We start from the raw sequence: 13,857 nt of genomic DNA on the forward strand, positions 1-13,857 counted from the left end.
CAGAACAACTAAAGCAGCAGTGTTAATAATAACAGAAACGCCAAAGAGTCACATCTAATAAAAATATATAAAAGCATTTATTTTAAATTGTGTAGCAGTCAGTTTATAATTTTGGCAGCACTGTTGAGCATTTTGAAAATGTATTTTCGTGCCTCTGTGCAAGGCTTAGTCTTTCTATCTTTATAGCCACTGGTGTAAAGTAACTAAGTTCATAAACTCAACAAGTTCTATACTTGGGCACAATTTTGAGATACTTGTACTTTATTTAAGTATTTCAATGTTTTGCTACTTTGTTCTTCTACTCCACTACAGTTCAGAGGTACATGGTGTACTTTGACTCCACTACATGTATTTAATACCTTTAGTTACTTCACAGATCTGGATTAATTAAGTGAAATATAATCAAGTGTTAAATCAGACTTTAGTTCCACCTGGAGTAAATCCACAAGCTACCCTGCAGTATACAAAGTCATTCAAACTAGCTGCACCTTTAGCAGCTATGAGAACACTTTCATGATCAATCATTATAAAACATATCATATTTATTATTCTGAAATGGACCAATCTGCACAATGACTACTTTTACTGTCGCTACTTTCACTATATTTTGATGATAATACTTTTCTACTTTTACTTGAGGAACATTTTGAATGCAGGACTTTTACTGTAACAGAGTATTCCTACACTCTGGGACTATTACTTTTACTCAATTACAAGATCTGAGTACTTCTACTTTTACTCAAGTACAAGACCTGAGTACTTCTACTTTTACTCTAGTACAAGATCTGTGTGCTTCTACTTTTACTCAAGTAAAAAACCTGAGTGCTTCTACTTTTACTCAAGTACAAGATTTGAGTACTTCTACTTTTACTCTAGTACAAGATCTGTGTGCTTCTACTTTTACTCAAGTACAATATTTGAGTACTTCTACTTTTACTCTAGTACAAGATCTGTGTGCTTCTACTTTTACTCAAGTACAAGATCTGAGTAGCCTACTTCTACTTTTACTCAAGTACAAGATCTGAGTACTTCTACTTTTACTCAAGTACAATATATATATACTTATACCACCTCTGTTTATAGCCTATGAAAAAAACTATTAGAAATAGAAGGCTAAAGCTAACGTTAGCAGATAGTGACAATGTATGCTAGCTAGCTAGCTCAACGATTCCTTAAATAATATTGCCACAGAAAAACTTTTCAGTTCACATCACGCTCTGCCGCTCCGACAGGGAGCTCTGCTCTGAACACCTGAACAGCCCGTTCTAACAGCTGTTCACCAGTGGTCCAGTCTGTGCCACAGTGACTCCGGACGCACAGTTAATATTAACGAACGCACCCGTAGGTAATGTAGCTGCTGAAGCTAGACCATCATCTCGGAGCAGCAGAGCCTTATTATACATCCATGAGCAGAGCCGACAGACAGGAAGACTCGAGCACACAGCTCGTACTTCATTATAATATATAAAAAAAGAACACCATGCGTGTCATGATGGCACATAACAGCTCACGGCCGCAGATTACTCCAGGTCCCAGCCCCCCCCATACCCCAAAAATATTTTTATTGCAGATCTACATGAATCACACAAACGACTTATTTTGGATTCAAAACGGCGAATTTCGCCGAAAGGTGACAAGTTTGCATCACTGAACATAGACAGAGCACAACTGAAACATAACATCTGAGATGTAACAACATATTACACTTTTCGGGGATGCTTGGGATGTGAGGAGTGAGGGACACGGCTTAGAACGGGCGTGTCGCCTGGCAGGACAGGAGAGTGTGTGCACCAGTCTGCCTTGATCTATGAATTCATGTCCGTGACACTCACTGCTGCCCACAGCTGTTTTATAGAAGGAAATTCCTTCACTTCATGAAAGTGTTTTAACCACACACACCTCTACTACACACACATGACGGATGTTACTTTCCCCATAAGGAACAAGTCGCTGCAAATTATCCCGCTTATTACACGGCAACATTCTCAACAAAGTAACGAGATCACTCCCAATATTAATGGAATGCTTTTATGAATTTAGAAAATGTTTTTATTGATTTAAAAAATAGTTGTATGTATTGATTTACAAAATAGTTGTACGTATTGATTTAAATTGACATGCATCCGCTAAGAAAAATAGTCCGTTGTTACAGTTTTTTAAACAGTCTGAATGAAACGGCAGCTCTCAGCTGTGTATTTACACAACTAATGGCCCATCAACCACAGCTCTCTCCCCCACTCCCCCCTTGATCTTTCTTCTCCAGCAGCTAAATTAACGGTAGGTTACTCTGAGTGACAAGCTTACAGTTAGACACAACACTGTAATTGCAAGTGACCCTCAGTTAGTTGACTTTTATGTTCAACTGCTAAATTCGTTACTGATAAAAAAGGGCTTCTACTGTACCTAATTACCTTAACACTAGAACCGCCAGAGGTTTTTGTATAGGCCTACCTAAACCTGTCAAATCCCGCTATTAGAATGCAATTTTTAACAACATAGGGTGCTACATAACACACTTTCAGGAAAAGTCACGGACTGGGAGACTTTAATATTTGATTGAAAAAAAGTTACATTGCACACACACAACACACATCACACAAACTGACCCGATTGGCGGTTCTAGTATTAAATAAACTCACTAATGAATGAAACCAGTTCAATACGCATTATTCTTATTCTTATCATTCTTTATGAGCGCAGAAATAGTCTTAAAATCAGATCTGTTTTTTAAATGAAATCTGACGGCAGGCAGTTAGCTCTGATCACCTATGATAAATGCGCCGCACCTAATCGCTGGCCATTCAGACACAGACACTGTTCGAAATGGGGGGGAACTAGGGGGAGCTTGGCTCCCCCGAAGAGGGAGGGAGCTCCCCTGAAGGCTGACTTTGAGATAAATAGGGGGAGCCCAAAACAATCGTGCATATTTGTGTCACACAGATTAGAAATGTTGAGTTTCTGTAAATAACAGTTCATCAAATAAATAATAGTTATTGTTCATTACAGTTTCTGAATATTTGTTTTATATTTGTGAATATGTCTGGGTGTTGCCATCTGTACGTGGCGGCGCTGCATTCTTACTTACGTTGCTATGGTTATGGCGGTGATGCCGGCGCGGTATTTGAAATGTTCATATTGATATGTTTTTAACTCTGGCTGTGTAATAAAAAAATATGGCAAAACGAAAACAGCCAAGCGTCACAGCTTTTGGATTCACAAACAAAGAAGCGAAGGAGTCTAAAAATGACAACGTGAACGGAAAACAACTTTTAGTTGGCCGGCTGTAAGCGGCGTTAGGGTCGAGCTTGACAGCTCCACACCGAGGGAGAGGCCTGCCGATGCGGAGCCTGAAGAGGCTTCAACAACGGCCACATCCGCCGGCATAGTGACACCGTCTGTATTAGTAGAAGAGTGTTTTTATAGCAATTGATCGCATCCGCGCTGCTGCGCCAGTCAACAGAGCGTGCGTGTGACATATTTAGTAGCAGGATGTGCTCTGAAAAATAGGGCTCCCCGAAAGCAAATGGGTAATTCGAAAACTGACAGAGCTCCCTCTATACAAATCAAACTGTAGACGGTGTGAAAGCACCTATTGTTTTAAATAATGGTCGGAATGTGACCTGTGAGCCTTCTGAATTACCGTGGGACAGCACATTGTAAACTAAAATGTTCAATCAATAAAGTAACATCTTATCTTATCTTAATAATATCTTCATATTAATAATAAATCATACAGTATGTGTCCGAAAGGGAGCAGGAGGAAGCAAACACAAAAATATACTGCATATTAAAGCAAACGATTGTAAAGGTTAAAGTATGAGCATAACAAATAAAGAAGTGTAATGTAAACATTTACATTATAATTATGATTATTTAATATATAAAGACTATATATTATTGAATTACAAGATTAGATATACTTTAGTTGATCTAAAATATTGATGTGTTAAAATGCTCTTCAAAACACAACTGAAAGTCCATGAAACTTGTCTTTCTGTATTTGTGAATGAAGCGCCATCTCCTGGTTAAAACCTGAAATTGAAAATCTGGCAACGCCCTCTTGGAAAATAGTGGGAGGGCTTAACATTCCTCTATACTGGTCTTTGGCAGGCCGTAGGCAGGAAGCTGTAAGCTGGAGTCCGAAATTCAGTGCTACATCTGTACAGCATCTCTGTATAGTATGTGTATTCACTCTCTATCCTAAACGCTCCTGCCCCCCCCCCCCCCCCCCTGTGAGCCCACTGTGCTCTGATTGGTCAGCTCGCCCAATCTGTTCTTATGAGTCCACCACCGTTACAGCGGAACATCAGTGATTATGTGTTACAATGGTGTTTGTTAGCAACCAGAAAATGACAGCAGTAAGGACAAACAGATGAGAATGCTGCGTGGGGTCTGGTTGCCTTGTTGACGTGTGTGAGGAGCTTCACGGATTTGTCCATTTGGAAGAAAACAATGGAAAAAGAAAAATGTCCAACGGGGCGTTCTGGGGCAGCATAGACAGGTCTTTTCTGTGTTAGAGTTTTACTCGCTACAGGGTGTACTTTGAGGGTTTGTGACTCTGCAGACCGTTTATATGCAGAAAAACCTTCATAACACACAAGGGGACGGGTAATAACCAGAAAAGCATGACATGGGCCCTTTCAGAGATCTTATGGTCTCCAAGGTGCACAAGTTCGAGCACAATGAGGATCAGGGTTTTTAAACATTATTACTTGTTTTTATGACAAAACAGCATAAACTATAAAATACACAGACAGGTTGTCAACTATTTCCTTAACTTTCAAATCTTCCTTAGAGATCATTTCAGATTTTGATTACATTTCTAAAGGGTGGCCCCCAATCGACTTTTGTCTCTCTTAACTTCTTGACTTGAGCCCCTTAGTTTGGCCCTGAGGGATAATAAAAAACAATCAAGTGGTTAAAGGGAGGCGGCCCATTTGGGTCCAGAAAGACCAATAAACCGACCAGGAAATATTGTGGGAAAAATGAAGAATCCACTCTTTAGGTGTTAGTCACAGCTAGGGCTGTGCATCTTCACTGGTCTCACGATTCGATTACGATTATCCTGTCACCGATTCCATTCGATATCCCGATGCATCGAGATGCATCACGATGCATACCAATGCGTTGCATCCTCAATATTCTATATTACTGCGTATGGCTTCTTTTTTTATCAATGAATACATGCAGTAAATACATATGAACTCTCTTTTTTTATTATTTAGAAAGTTATTGAAATCAATAACATAAATGTCTTGACATTCATTTATACAGTAAACCATAATAAATCAATTGTACAGCTGTAGCATCCCTATAGAGTATATGTGTGTGAGAGTATCTGTCTTGTTCCATCCTTTAAAACAAAAAACTAATGCTTCTACAGTCAAGCTGCAGCTTCTAGCAACGGTCTTCTGTTAAAAAAAGGACACTGAAGGTCCTTGATGTGGCATCAAGAACATGACTTGAGTCTGAACCATAGACTGTATATATAAATGGACGTAGGGTCCGTGACGTCACCCATAGGATTCTGCAGAGTTGCCGAGAAGCCCTTAGTAGGCGGAGTCGGCCACTAACTGCTCGACAGTGACGCCAGACTTCAACTCCCGCCTTCTCCAGCCTGCTCCAAATAAGGGCAAAGAGGCGGAGCTGAGGCCGAGCTGAGGCGGGACCTGCTGCCACCGAGCTGAAAGTTCCAGAGCTAGCTGAAGCTACCAAGCTAAGCTAACATGCTCCCCATCTGCACACTGCCGTGGCATTTTACATTTCTAAGGTAAGCGGACATGAAACTATTCAGCAAAACTATAAATAATAATCTAAGTTATTGAGTTTTTAGCATAATACTTCAGAATCTTAAAATCCCTTAAAGTTTGTATGCAATTGTGCTAAATTCAACACTGGAATCAAGCAAATATTAATATGTTTGCATGACATTAGTGATTTATATTTTGATATTACTTAATTATAAGTTTAATACATTTAAGTCAAGCTAAGGTACATGTGATGGTAGCTAGTTAGTGCTCTTACCTGTGAGGCCTCCTCCAAACAGCATAATAACCAGACTGTATCATTAAAACTAAGTACCAGTTCTAGGTCCTTCACTTTATACAAACAATTCAAAAGACAACATGTATTTAAAGACCAATCTTTATTTGAATGTGCCTCTTAACCTGAAATATTAGTTACAGTAATAGTATTGACAATCTAAAAAAGACTGAGCAACTCAACAGTCAACTTTATGTTTCTTATTGTCTAAAGCATTTATTATTTTCATTTTCCCCCTCTCATATTCAGTGTGGACTTATTGAGACAGCGTGGTGTCCAGAAAGCTGCAGAGACTTTAGGGAGAAACCTCCGTGTGATGGACGTCCTGTCTGTTGGTTTGGAGAGGACTGAGGGTCTTTCCTCTGCGAGGAGGTCCAGGCCTGATGGAGGAGCCCATGCTGGGCAAAGCTGATACCAACTGCAAAGGCCTAGTCTGTCACTTTATTTGACTAAATGTGTTTACTTATACATTTAATAGGTTTACACCTTCTGTCCAAATGTACTTTTTATTTAAAACATGTTTGATTAAGTTTTGGTTCACATTTCAATAAATTGTATTTGTATTTGCACTCCTTTCGTCCATTATTCTTACTGAAAATGTTAGATTACACATTCACATCTGACTGAAGATTGGCCCCATTTATTTGTGACGTTGCAAACTCTGCGGTACAAGGCACAAGTGATGTGATGCTCATAAAGCGAGGCAAATAGAAATAATTAGCTGATGGAGTGTAGATGTGGAAATAGGTGCATTCGATCGGCTGACTGTTTTTACAATAAAAGTAGTTTCTTAGTGTACTGGTCTTAAAATCTCATAGCATCAGCTTTTAACTTTCCTCTTGGATCTTCTTCTTGACACTCAGAGAAGGAGAACATGTCGTGTCTTTCAGGCATGTCCTTTCCTCACAAAGATTACAGGAAACATAAAACATATTATTGCAGAACAAGTGTGTTATTTATGAAAGCGGTGTGTTTGTGTGTTCAGGGGCTGTAGATATAATTATTTTGTCATTGTAATGTTTTTTTTTTATTTCAACAGTGAGCTACAAAGACAATCAGATTATGAATGAAAAGTATGAAGTTCATCAACATTGAAATATATATTATTATCAAAACAATATTTAACTGTTATCAAAACGTAGTGCAACTGTAGAAGCTTGCTCTGTTGTCTCACTGAAAGAATAACTTTTACCACTTTCTTTGAACAATATTCAGAGATAAATAGTAGCAGTTCTCACTATGTGTTAAATATCTTTGCCTTTAATACATTAAATTAGAAAGCTGACAAAATCATATTGCTTGTTAACATATAAATGTAACTTTTTGCACAGAAAAAACCCTCAACTTAACTGATGTGTAGGTGACCTAGTATTGTTTTATGGAATGTATATCAGTGTATTAAAGTCAATACTTCATTTATTTAAACCAATATCTTTCTTGATTCTTTGTACAGTGTGAAAAAAAGAGTCTTTATACCTGTGCTGAAGTTCACTGCTGTGAGGAGTCCAGTTCTGTCTCTCACTCTCTGGTTCAGCCTGTCTGCATCACCTGGACACCTTAAACAAACAGATATATGTAAATTACCATGTGTACAAACAATATAACTGATTATCTTCTGTTGAACATGTTGGATTGTGTATTGTCCGAGTCAGGGTCCTTTTTATTTTACTGTAACTTTGGAAGTTGTGTTACCAATGCTTACTGTTTATATGATACCCATTTGGTAATGCAATTAATAAAAACAACAAGGTTTGGGTTCGTTCTTCAGATAATAATAATAATAATAAATGGGATTTATATAGCGCTTTTCTAGACCCAAAGACGCAGATGACTGTGACTTTAACGTGTAAGCTCAATAATGAACTCCAGCTCAACCAACCATATTGTAATATCTAAAGTATTCATCTTGAAATATGACATTAATAATTGTAATATATAGGGGTGCACCGAATGGGAAATTCTTGGCCGAAACCGATACCGAAAATAGGAAACAGTTGGCCGAAAACCGAATGCCGAAAATGATTAATAGAAATATATATATATATATATATATATATATATATATATATAATATATATATATATATATATATATATATATATATATATATATATATAATGTATACATTTTTTACCAATGTTGTTCAGCTACCTGATTATGGAAAAAGACATGATTATGGCAAAACTTAACTTAAATAATAATCACTATTATGGGTCCATAAAACATTTATTCAGCACTTTTGAATGCATACAGTACACTAATTCCAAGTCAAGTGCATTTTCTTTTCTCTGTAGGATAGCTACAACAAAGTGCATTCAGAACAAAGCCAAGGTGCTTTAAAACTGCATAAACATCTAGGCCAGTAGGCCTACAACTAAATAGTGTAAATAAAGACTGTAACAGCCAGGCCTTCAACAACAACAAATGCACCTATAAGTGCATGCATACAAATGTGCAAACTGGATAAATCCACACTATTTACAAATGAAATTACAATTGAATTTCAAGAATCTGTAAATAAGGCTGTCTGTCCTCATAAGCAAAGTAGTAAACATTGTATAAGATACATAAAGTGAAAACTGGATACAAAATCCACAATCAATTACAAATTAAATTACAATTTCAAGAATCTGCAAATAAGGTGGTCTGTCCTCATGAGCAATGTAAACAACATTGTATCATTTAGATACCGAAAGTACAATATATTGAACACTGTGCTGCTGTCATTTCCCCCTAATGATAACCTGAGATGGTGAATTATAACTCACAATGAAATTGTTCAGGAAAGTGGGTATAGAGTAGACATGTAGAACTAGATAAGCTTATGATAAGCCAGCCTTGTCTACTTATTAAGGAAAAGTGGGAGGTTCTTTTTAATGAACAGTAGCTTCTCTGCTTTATCAGCCATAAGTCTGTTCCTCTTCTCATCAAGCACATGAGAGGCAGCGCTGAACAGTCTCTCGCTGTCAGTGCTTGTGATTTGATCTTACTCCGCTTATTTGTCCGGGTGTTTTGATTTCAAGTGGTGGAGTAATCCCGAAGTGGTGAAAGTCTTTTGCAGTTACACCCCCTCGAGAAATGTCAGCTGAACACGTTTTACAAATCGCAATCCGTGCCTCTTCTCTGATATTTTTAAATATCTCCAAGCGGCAGACATGTTGGCTGTGAGCCAGCCGCGAGCATGGTCGCGCGCCGTGCTTGTCGCCGCATTTTGATTACTCATCACAACAATCGTTAGCTTGCCAACGTAACCCTGTTCCCTGACATTCGGTGATATTTTTTCCCCTTTTTAACCATTTTCGGCCGATAATTTTCGGCAGCCGAATATTCGGTGCATCCCTAGTAATATACACACATCTTATTGTGAGGTTGATTTCACATACACTACTACTTCGACATAGCTTGTCTACATATTTGAGCATAGCCAATTTAAATTAACCTTAGTGATGCATACAGTTCCTACCTACGTAATAAAATATCTCTCTAAGTTACAAGGATGACCTTATTTTATCAACCTCAAACTAAGAAGCTGTTTGTTCAACAGTATAATCCCACTTTAAGCTTAACACTTCTCTATTTTGTTTTAACTAGGCTGTGAGTCGATTAAAATATTTAGTCGCGATTAATCGCATGGTTGTCCATAGTTAATCGCGATTAATCGCAAATTAATCGCAAATGTTTTATCCGTTCTAAATGTACCTTAGAGGAATATTTTTCAAGGTTTTTAATACTCTCATCAACATACGAGTGGACAAATATGCTTTATGCAAATGTTTATTATAATTTGATCAATGACAAATATTCTCATGAATATTAAACACAACACCTCTGAACATTACAAATATTCTCCCTCAATTCAACCTGGAACCTCTCTCATACAATAATACAATACAAAGTGTGTGTGTGTGTGTGTGTGTGGTGTGTGCGTGCGTGTGCGTGTGCGTGTGTGTGTGTGTGTGTGTGTGTGTGTGTGTGTGTGTGTGTTTGTGTGTGATGGATCGTTGGAGCTATGTGCAACTCAAGGCATGCTCGAACGGGAGCTGCCTGGACGCTGCAATCATGTTGCGCGCACTATCCGTGCTAAGTGTGCTGACTTTTCCCACTGTCTGGCTTCCTGCATAAAGTCAAGTGCTCGGCGGCAGTTGTCGGCGAAATGTCACTCCTCTGTTTTCATTTAAACAGCTCCTTATATCCGTTAGCGCAGCTAGCTAGCACCAGATACTAACAACAACAACAATACACGTAAGGTCTCTCTCCCGCGCCACACATACACACACCCTCCCGGTCCTCCCGATGGCCAGTCGGTGCCTGCCGGGGAGCGTGGAAGTGTGGTCTGCCGCAAGCGGACGGCAGGAGCGGGGGCTGTCAGCATCAGCTTGTAGATGGTATTTTAAAACTCAATGCGCTCTGAAACTACGGGGCGGCCGAGGAAAAAGAATACACATGCGTTAATCGCGTTAAAATAATTAGTGGCGTCAATTTTTTTTGCGTTAACGCGTTATTAACGCGTTAATTTGACAGCCCTAGTTTTAACCTTTATATATATACAGTCTATGATTTTAACTTGGAGGCTACGATTAGCATCGTTAGCACCAATGTAGCTACCACTCGCTTACACGCTAACCCAAGCCTTAACATTCATTCGTAGATTAAAATCATTAACACATAAATAAAGCACTCAATGTTTCACTTACCGCAAAACCGCATTCATGCGCCGTCTGTTTTAACCGCAGAGCGAGTCACAATAGCCCGATATATAAGCATGAAGAACAAACAACCACGGCCGGCTTCAAGTTGTGTTTCCTGGATGAACTGAGCAGGCAGAGTCCTTGTAGTTAGCTTCACGGAGCAGCTAGCAGAGAGACAAGAAGCTAACAGCAGCAGTCACTTGACAGAGCCGTCACTCAAAGTGACCACGCCCTTAATTTATGAAAACTTTAAGACTTAATATAAATAAAAGGGTCGTGTTAGAAAACAATTCACTCACAGATCCATCAACATGAAGGTGGAATCTAACTATATCAATAATAAAATGTATGGAGCCAGGGGTAGAAACATTTTTTCTGCTGTAAAATTGGGCATTTTAACATGGGGGTCTATGGAAATTGCTCCTTTCTGCAGCCATCGCCTATCGGCCAATTATATGAACTGCAGTGTGTAGGACTTCCGTATTGGCGTCCCGGCTCTTGCTCAGAGTTTGCCCGCTTGGTCTGAACACAGCAGACAACAGGCGTAAAACAGCATGAAACAAAAATAGTGCATGTGGGTGCACACTTATTCTCTGTCTTACTGTTACATAAATCCCATGATTGTCGGAGATTAAGTTAGCTTCATCATATCTCAATCGATCGGTGATTAAGTGAATAATAATGTTTCTATCAGATCACTATCAGCCTGTTACTCATTATTTTCAGGAGACGGTGGGGTTTGGAGGAACAGAGGAGACGGTGATCGCGGAAGCTTTTTCCTCCTGTCTTCACAAACTTTACACAAGTATATTGTCTGAAAATAGCAAGAGGACATTCATACTCTGCAATTCAAGACTTAACTAAATCCACAAAAAACCTTACATGATTGTAACGCGAGTATTTCTTTAAAACATAAATCCCCTCCCCTGTGTGTCTCTGAGCCGCAGTGACACTCATACCTCATTCACACCAACGGTGTTTCAGGCCGGTTCGGAGCTGGAACTTGAAAAGCACCAGGTTTTCCTGTTCACACCGCAGCGGAGCAGCCTCTTAGATGCGGGAATCCGGTTCATTTCGAGCACCAAAAAATTGTCCGGCTTTAGCAAAAGCACCGCATACGTCACGCTTACGTCGAGGTGGAGGCGGGGGCGGGATCAAGTCCTGAACAAAAACAGGAAGCCAGCGTTTTATCCAGTTTGTACACAACAATGGAGAAACTTAACAAGCAGCAAGTGGTCCACTGAAGAGACCAGCCTACCTACTGGGAATCTGGTCTTCCGAAGAGGTACAGAGGAAGCTGTAGCACAATCGATTCAGAGCGGGATCTTCTGCTGTTGGTTCTGGACTGGTGTTCTTGTGTTGGTGGATAAAGCCAACTGCTCTGTGTGTGGTGTCGCTGTGTCGCTGTCAGTCTGTTTCCTGACCTCGGCGTCACCGACCGATTTGATATTAAAGTGGAAGAAAAAAAAAAAGCTTTATTGTAAAGCCGCGGCCGTAAAATCAGGAAGCAACGTTACTACGCTATAATCGATGATGTTCTGTCACTGCATCGATGCAGAATTGTACACGTCTGCATCAAAACCCCTAGTCACAGCCCTCGTTCTGTCTCTGTCATTTATTGTCTCTTACACACACACACGCACTTGCTATTTTTCCTGAAAGCAACGGGAATCCTGAAGTAAACTAATTATCTCCTGAAGATGCTAATCTAAAAAAAGCTCCCCAGTCTTCAAAGAAGAGGCACAATCTTACTATCCATCTAGTCTCAGCTCGGATCTGGACACTACACTTACAACACAGAGCTCAAATAGCTAATGTGCCCACACCTACTGACTGAGAGGAGAAGACGAGCAGGCTAAAGACTCAAGATCATTTCAGCACGTTTTTACAACTTTGTTGAACTGTGAAAAATAACAAACAGATAGTAAAGTAATGGTTGAAAAAAGAGAGCGGCAACACTTATTTCAGAGAGATATTTGTTAAGCGTTAAACCACTTGAGATTAAGGGCGCTAAGTGTTTTACATTCATGTTATACTTGTTATATCGCAATAGTTGTACCGAATCCTTGACATTTTATCCAGTCATGTATCTGGTTGTACAGCATATAGATGTATTCACACACACACGCCGCGCGTTACGCAAGTGCCTGCACACACACACACACCCCCGCACACAAAACAAGTATTGAGGCTCATGCATACCTGCACACACATCAGGTTAATCATGCTAAAGACTCCTGTTAAAATGTATATATAATGAGCATGTGGTAAAATATGATACAGTACATTCATGAGAAGACATACTGTATTACTTGATTTAAAATAATATCTTGAACTTTTTTTTAATTAATGTTATCTTTACTGTGTTCTTCAGACAAGATCATTTGATTCCTTCGGTGCGTTCCTGTAATTATGAGCTCCTTATCCCTACTGGTTGAGTGCACAGCTAATAGTCAATTCTTCGTGCAGAAAGACAACGTTCATCTGAATAAACAGTAAACTGATGCTTTTTCCATTCACATATTAAATGGTGTTTTCACGGTTTACTTTGTGCTGTGTTGCACCATTTTTCTGGTGTTTATTCAGGATGATTTGAATTTAATGGACCATGTTTTTTCTGCCGCTGGACAATATATTGTATTCGTCATTTGAAATGGTGGCTTCATTATCTTTGTGCTTTTCCTTGCTTGTATAAATAAGAAGTGTGCAATTTATGTTTCAAGCTAGCTCCATTTCTAATTATCGATTGAAGGCGTATGTGCATGTCCGTGTAATGCTTGCACTGCACAATATCTACCTAATCTGTCCAACACACATCTGTATTAGAGAGATGACACTTGGACCTTATTCCACTGAGAGCCTAATACACTGCAACACCACTCTCCTATGTGTTCCTGTGTTGGTTTGTGTCCTTGCTGGGACTCATGAACTTGATTGTTTTCATTATTTGTAGATATATACTGTTTTTCATTCTATTCAACACAACCTATATTTTCCTTACAGAGAACAAAAGCCAAGCTCTCCTAGAATAGCCTAGAGCCGTCAAAGCCTTCTGTTGATGAAAATCCAGCTAGTTATTAGCACGTTCTATTTAGAATACTTTTGATGTAATTGTAAATGTAATGAC

At 39.1% G+C, this 13,857-nt stretch overlaps 1 protein-coding gene and 1 long non-coding RNA gene across 6 annotated transcripts in view; one reads left to right on the forward strand and one right to left on the reverse strand.

Annotated features, from left to right (window-relative positions):
• tenm3 (teneurin transmembrane protein 3) overlaps positions 1-13,857 on the forward strand; it is a 690,209-nt gene that overhangs the window by 274,818 nt on the left and 401,534 nt on the right. The gene's annotated exons all lie outside the window — the stretch shown is intronic.
• Positions 6,985-11,230, reverse strand: LOC307022985. Its single transcript, XR_013803546.1, has 2 exons — positions 10,737-11,230; positions 6,985-7,598 (listed from the first exon to the last, which is right to left on the reverse strand). It is a non-coding gene; the product is annotated as an uncharacterized lncRNA (long non-coding RNA).

This window comes from Notothenia rossii (genome assembly GCF_949606895.1).
Source record: "Notothenia rossii genome assembly, chromosome: 1".
NCBI classification, from domain to species: Eukaryota; Metazoa; Chordata; class Actinopteri; order Perciformes; family Nototheniidae; genus Notothenia; species Notothenia rossii.